The sequence below is a fragment of the Gymnodraco acuticeps genome, unplaced genomic scaffold, assembly GCF_902827175.1.
Source record: "Gymnodraco acuticeps unplaced genomic scaffold, fGymAcu1.1, whole genome shotgun sequence".
Classification (NCBI taxonomy): Eukaryota; Metazoa; Chordata; class Actinopteri; order Perciformes; family Bathydraconidae; genus Gymnodraco; species Gymnodraco acuticeps.
The window spans coordinates 717,211-724,994 of NW_022992180.1; the positions used below are offsets into that span (position 1 = coordinate 717,211).

At 38.2% G+C, this 7,784-nt stretch overlaps 1 long non-coding RNA gene across 1 annotated transcript; it reads left to right on the forward strand.

Annotated features, from left to right (window-relative positions):
* Positions 1-5,398: 5,398 nt before the first annotated feature.
* LOC117539043 lies at positions 5,399-6,410 on the forward strand. The gene is made up of 3 exons (XR_004567933.1): positions 5,399-5,440; positions 5,837-5,908; positions 6,013-6,410. It is a non-coding gene; the product is annotated as an uncharacterized LOC117539043 (long non-coding RNA).
* Positions 6,411-7,784: the final 1,374 nt, after the last annotated feature.

The following is a 7,784-nucleotide window of genomic DNA, read 5'->3' on the forward strand; positions in this document are numbered from 1 at the left end:
AGCAGGCATAACAACAGCCGGTGTTTCTCGTGAGTGTTTTCCCCGGGAAACAAACACAATACACACAAACGCAAAAATACACAAACACAAACACACACACACACGCACAGTATACACACACACTCGCGAGCTTCCCTCCAAACGAAAATATCTTCCCTCAGTAGTATTTTGATCATTTGCTCCGCTGATAACCAATCAGATCGATGGATTCCAGAGAAGAGACAACTTTGAAGGCCTTTTTCTCAAAATGATGACTCGGTGACAGTCATTATATAATGTGACATATTTGGAGTACAACAACAATCCTGATATCATTAGAAATCTAGGAATCTCCTCTTTCCAACAGTGTATACAACTCAAAATGTGTCTTCGGGTCAATGCGACTGATTTCGATGGAGCAGGTCACAAAGTGGAAGAATAGGCTTTGTACATTTTGAGTGTTGGTATATTTTATGGAATTTGGACCAAGCATCTGCATCTGTAACAGTTCTGTTCAAAACTTTTTTAAATGTAATTACATTCATCTTTAAAAGACTACTTTTATTGAATGAGAGTTTTACCTAGCACAATGAGCCTGTGGTGGGAAGGGAGAACTGGGCCTCGGCATTGGCAGGAGTTGTAGTCGCCTATGAGTATTAGAATTTAGATGAACAAAGGCATAGAAAAACCCTGAAATATGTACTGACACAAAGCTAGAACCCTCAATTTTGTAAGTAGTAGTAGTAAATACATACGTATATACAATATACAACAATACGCATAGTGCAATTAGCAGTACCAGTAATAAAATAACTGTATAAATAACTAAGCTGAATAGTGAATAAAGTGATATGTGAAAAGTAAAATTACAGTGAAATGAAATGACAGTGCGTTCCTCACCACTGTCTGGTTCCTCTGTCCTCTTGACTTGTGGTTCTGCAGGCTTAGTTCGTCCTAGGAATTTCAACAATGCTCCTGTAAAATATATAGTTCTAGTATTATGTGTCAACATTAAAATAACATACATTGGAGAGCAAAATGTGAAATGCCATTGTCTGTAGGCTACATATTATCCACACAATTGTCAGCAGGGACAATAACAACTCAAATGTGAACTAACTTGAATGCATTTCAATCAGGAGAGACGTTGATGTATGAAATACATGTTTATTACCGGGACACATAATATGAATGTAATAATGATTGCCAGAATTATAACAGGTGAATGGAATGGTGTTTGGCCATTAGGCCCCAGTTTGCAGGATAATCATTCAGGAGGGGGAAGAACCGCTCCGATGAAACCCCCTGGGGTCTAGACACTGGTGGTGGTGGTGATAAGTAGGTGGGACCGGTCTGAAGGGAGAAGGTTTAGCTTGGCCCTGTAGGAGACGGGGGTGAAGGAAGGGGGTTGGTATTGTCACCTGAAATGACAGCTGACAAGAGGGAAGAGCAGATTTAAAGGGATTAGCGGGTGCAACGATAGGCTTGTGAGAATGGATAGAGGAGTGATTGGTTAGCTGGGGAGTGACGCCCCCGATCACTTAATGAGGGAGGAGAGAGTATTGAAATGACATGTAGTATGAATGAAGAGCTTGGTCTTCCTGATTGAACTTGCGCTGAGCTTTCATTAGTCCACAACACATAAGCCTAACTAATGTTAGCCTACATAGTTACTAACATCAGAACACATAGACTAACTGTGGTTACATTACTTAACTAGCTAGCTACAGCAACAGAACATATTTTCATTCTTCATCTTCACCAGTCAGAAAATGTCCGTTAGCCGCGATGCTAATTTCTGCTATGTTAAACTCCATTGACGTATGCTAACAAATGTTAGCGATCTAAAGGTCCGCTATTTTTGGCTGTTTTGGGTCGACTTCAGTTGACTGTAACATCGAAAATCTTCGAAATTGAATGTTCACAAAGCTGCGGACCGGTTATACACTTATACACAAGGGAACTAACATAGTGTAGTGATCACTGATTGACACATAATTCACTCATGGAACTACAGGTTGGGGGTATTGTTCCGCATGGACACATTTGTTGACTCTACCTCCTGTGTCAACACACTCTCACCCCATAATCGTCCAGGAGCAACGTTTGGTCAGGCTCCTTCAGCTTCATAAAGGGACGCAAATAGCTTTCAACTGATTGCAATGTATTCCCATCTGCGGCGGGATTTGACGCTCATGGAAGCACGGCATTCGTTTGTGTCGGCTGCCTTTAAAGGCAATGTGAGCGTCCATTCCCATTGGATAACGGAGAATTGTACACCCGGAAGTAAGTATTCCCCTTACTGTCGATTGATTTACAGTGATATCTGCACTACTCATCGACTAAAAAACACCAGATTATCCTTGTTAATTACACAACATTGATTGGTTTAAATTGTGTACAATGCTTTTGTATTTTTCCCCTTGGATTCGGAGAAACAAATATTTGTTCGGAGTAAAGGATGGCAGAAGACACTACACTACCCAGAATCCCCAGCTATCGTTTAGGACTACACCATGTGCTCTGTTTGACAAACCCCGTTTTTTTCCACCATTCATTCCAATGGCTGGCGTCTATGTCACGTGATCTTCAAATTTCTCCCTGAAGAAAAAAAAAACATGGCCGAACTTCGTTTTATTCTCGGTGGAAAATGCCTATTTTAAAGTTAGTTTAACAAAATCCACATCTAAAGATACGTTATTTTCCCCTGTGCAATTCCAGTCTCACATCTCACAGCACATCGTCATTAACAAATACCGGAAACAGACCGAAAACATTTAAAAAAAAAAAAAATACTTTATTCCGAGTGTGCTTGCTTTTCTCTTTGAAAGTCATCACATAACGGCATTGTAATACACGGTTCAGCTGCATTAAATATTACATATCTGCCGTAGTTTATTTATAGAGCCCTTATGAGAAGACCTTTTGACAAACCACCAAAACTGAAACGTGACGTGATCATAAATATATCAACAATTAACAACATCTTACATTTCTTTTCACACAATACGTCTCCTTGCAGTATCAACACTAATTCGGCTGACTTTTATATTTGATCCAATTAGTAGATAGTCTGTATTTACACCCTAACGGTGCACAGCTGATAGAAAGGGACTTTTTTGTAGTTTTTAAAGATATCACTGATTTTCTGAACTACCTTTCCAACTCCTCATGCAGTTGACTGTTACAGGTCTATACAAGTTCATGGTACAATGCATCAGCTTCACATCGAGAGACTGAAACTGTATTTTCCTTTACCGTTCTGTTTTAATTTCACAATAAAGTGAATAGTCATATTATGTTTGATATTTTATGTTTTATTAACTAGACCAGTGATTCTCAAATGGGGGTACGCGGACCCCTAGGGGTACGTTGGGGTACTGCATGGGGTATGTGAGATTTAAGAAAACTAAAAAAAGTTAATTAAAAAAATACCATGCATGATTACAAAAATCTTAGTAGGCTACAATAAGTTAAATAGAAAACACAATTGTATAAACAATATTCCTACAACCACCAAGGGGGTCCTCATATAAACATGTCAAATGTGTGTATTGTATTTTATAGTTTTGCATAATATATCATTTTGTTCATTGGTTTGTTAAACAGATATTACTTCAGTTGAAAAACTCCTTGGAAAAGTCAGTTTTAAAAAAAATTCGTTATTCTTTTACAAGCATAAAATGAAAATATCCTTAGTTTGCTGTAATTCATGCATGAAGGAGTTAATAAATCTTGGAATTATTGTATTGGCTTTTCCGATCAAAAATGTTCGGGGTCGGTCAGGGGGTACTTGGCTGAGAACATGTGGTTTCAAAGGGGGTACATTACTGAAAAAAGTTTGAGAAGCACTGAACTAGACCACTGTTTTTTTAAACCGCACCTCCTAGTGGTTAAAGCACGTTATTGAATTTAGTTGTTGAATAAGTTATATTTGATGAAAACATTTAAATATTAAGAGTAGCCTACATACAAAATAGGGGTCAATGATAGAAATATAGAATAGAAAATATCAAGAAGATACTGTAGTGATCTCTACAATAAAAGGAGGATGTGCAAAAACAGACAAACTGATAAGGCTGAATTTGACTCAGGTGTAACTAAAGTCTGATTTAAGGGTTGTTTATATTTCACATCATTAATCAGAATCTGCAAAGTAACAAAAATAAATGTAGTAGAGTAAAAATACCAGGTTAACCTCTGAATTGTAGTGGAGTAGAACAAAGTGTTCAAATCTGCTTACTCACTGTAGTGCTCCCCATTATATGTTTATTTGTGTCCACTTGACTGTCTCCTCCATGATTTCCTGTTTGTGTTTATATCATGTTCTGTTGCCTATTAGCGGTTTTTAAAAAAAAAAAAGTTTAACAAATTGTACGGTGTCCTTGGGTACGGTGGCCGGCAGGTGCAAACGCGGAACAACGGCCAAAAACAAATACATTAGCAGGAAACAGCTGCAAATCCTGAAATGAAAAACAAACAAATCCTGAAAACAAATACAACCAAAAACTGCATTTACAGAAATGATGCAAACTAAATACAACACACAAACCCCGAAAACAAACGCAAGAAAAAAACGCTGCAAATACCAAAACGACATGCAAAGTCCAAAGCACATACAAATCCCAAAACACATAAAAAAAAACATTCCGGAAGTGTTCCAGGCCTCTAGGGGGCGCGCTACGTGGAACAGATTGATGTCTGACCAGACATAGAGGGAACGAACAAGAGTGCTGCAAATTGAAGCCGGAGGAAACGAAGTTGATCGAAGTGGAAAAAGACGATATATAAAAGGTAAGTTTTGTTTTGATACAAAGAGCGTCATATTTACCCAGCTAGCGTTAGCTTGTTTGGTGAAAGAGCTTGCAAGTCAAGAGACAGCACTGTCTGTGCACCTAAATGTAACTCTTGACATCATATAGATATATTATAGGTGCAGAGAGGAGTTGGTTTATTGTGCTTCAATGTAAATCCTAATGTGAGAGTTAAAGGACGGTCAACAATATAATGTACCTTGGTCAGTTTGGATTTATCGTGGCATTTATTCTTAATTAAAGTGAATTTATTTTATTTCAGTCAGTCATTTGTGTGTTGTATGCAGGTGTGGGACATTCCAAATGTTCCAAAAGTGAGCACTCCACGAATGGACAACAGTTTGCAGGGTAAAATAAAACATTGTCAACATATTATTTTGTGCCACAAGAAGCAGAATGTTTTAACAGTACAGTAGTTTGAATATATTTGTTGTTAACCTTTATCAGACCTCTCAGGCACCCACAACCAGCGTCTGATCGGGTAAGACTAATTACAAATGTAATTATACCATGTAGGTTTGAATTTGTGAACATGAAATCAATAAATACCTTTGTGTGCACTTATTTCCTGGGTAAAAATAGGATGGAGCACCAACCCCATTCCAGGAAGAGGTCCAGTCTGCCCCGGGTCAGAACCACTTCTATAGGTAAACGAGGTTGACAGTTGCATCGTGACACAGTTGTTTGCTGTGTATCTTTATTTTACATTTGTTTGTTTGTATAGCCTCCAATCACAGTGGGTAACATTGCCAGGAAGCAGAACAATTATACTTTTATACATTTCCAAATGACACCCACAACATCTGACATCTTAGTGAAGACATACAAAAAACACCCACACATATGTTTCAAAGATCAGATATTGTTTGTTGCATCCATTTCAAATGTTTACAAGGATTGTGCAGGAGTATGACAAAAGTGCTGTCAGTTTAGAACCCAATGTATTGAGAAACAGGAAGAGGGTCGACATCCTTTTGTAAATATGACTGTCATGCATATATTAGGTATTTGAAAGTAATTATTCAACTGTCTTCTCACTGCAGCAACTACACAACTGTGTATGCACTTATCATTATTGATAGCCAGTCTGAGCCAGAAGACACAATGGAGCAAAGGTATTAATTGTTACTATTACCACTTAATTTTTCTATTCTATTCTGTAAATCTTATTACTAGCTTCATCATTTAATATTACAATACATCACTTTGTCTTTCCCAGCACAGAATACCTGACTGCGGCACACATTGTTGCAGAACTCTCTGCAAAAATAACAAATACATCTTGCAGCAGGTTCAATATTAATAGAGCCAGTGTGTGCGATGGAGCAATCCGCGGCTTCAAAGGTGCCTCATTCGATCCCTCTCATGAGATGTCAGTTAAGTTCACTGATGATGAGGGACACACTGAGGATGGAGGGGACAATGGTGGTCCCAAGCGTGAGTTCCTGACCCTCCTTATGGAATGCCTGAGAATGAAGAAAACATCACGTCAGCAACTGTTTGTGCCCCATGGCGGTGTGACTTTCCCAGCCGCTCACTGTCTCAAAATCTGATTCTAAATATATAATGTTCTCTATAAAGATATAACTAATACACAATTATGAATGTATAATATAAGCTGTTTTGTGTATTTAATCATGCATTGGTCTACAATTTAATGATGGCTTCTACATATTTCACATAAACAGACAATGAAAAAATGTGTCCTTCATGCTGATAACTAGTGATGCATCTGCCAATTCGTATTCTAAACAGAGTAGTGTGTTGAATCCTTATTTCTTGCATTTGAAACAGATACAATAAAAAAAGTGAACTTACTGTTGTGTTCAACTTCTGCCAAAAACTGTACATGTTTGCCACAGGAGCCACAGAACACTTGAACTGTCCCCAGATGCTGGCCACAGAAAGGACAAAACATGGCGGCCTGAAAAGACATACATTGATGTAGTAAATCCATTTAATCAAGTTAATCAAAAACACATAGTCTAAATAGTGGTTAGCTAAATAAATAGAAAGATACATCATGTTTACCGTTGAATCTGTGTTCTCTCTCCTTGAATGTCTCTATATTTGTTCTTGAGCATGTCTAATGCACACTACTCTCCTGTCATTACTTTGTCCCTCTTCACATGTTGTCACATCTCTCTCAATTCAATAGCTTTATTAGCATGACCATAGTTATAGGTAATTGCTAAAGCTCTGTATAGTTGCAACATCTATACACAAATATATACATATAAACAAACTGCTAATAATTCAAATGTCCTTTTTCCGCGGTACTCACTATGGCCCGTGTTATTTGCCTGCACTTGATTTGTCATCTCTTTTAAAAATGTTCTTCCCTCACTTTATCTTCTCTTCACGTGAAGCTCTCCTCTCCTCAGCTGGTGTAGTAGTTAGGCACACTAACGCTAGCTATATAAATATGACGCTCTATGTATTAAAACAAAACTTACCTTCTTATATCTTTCTCCACTTAAATGAACTTTCTTTCCTCTCGATTTCCATCACTCTTGTTCGTTCTCTCTATGTCTGGTCAGACATCAATCTGTTCCACGTAGCGCGCCCCCTAGAGGCCTGGAGCACTTCCGGAATGTTTTTTTTGTATGTGTTTTGGGATTTGTACGTGCTTTGGACTTTGCATATCATTTTGGTATTTGCAGCGTTTTTTTGTTGCGTTTGTTTTCGGGGTTTGTGTGTTGTATTTAGTTTGCAACATTTCTGTAAATGCAGCGTTTTTCTGTTGTATTTGTTTTCAGGGTTTGTTTGTTTTTCATTTCATTATTTGCAGCTGTTTCCTGCTTATGTATGCGTTTTGGGACGTTATTCCGCGTTTGCACCTGCCGGCCACGTACACTGCCACTCCAACATCCAATCACAGAGCTTGAGGGCTAATCACGGGTTTGTAAAGCAAGGCGGATGTTGTAGTCCCAAACAATAGCTGGGGATTCTGGGTATGTAGTGTCTTCGGAAACTCTGTGGTGTCTAAAC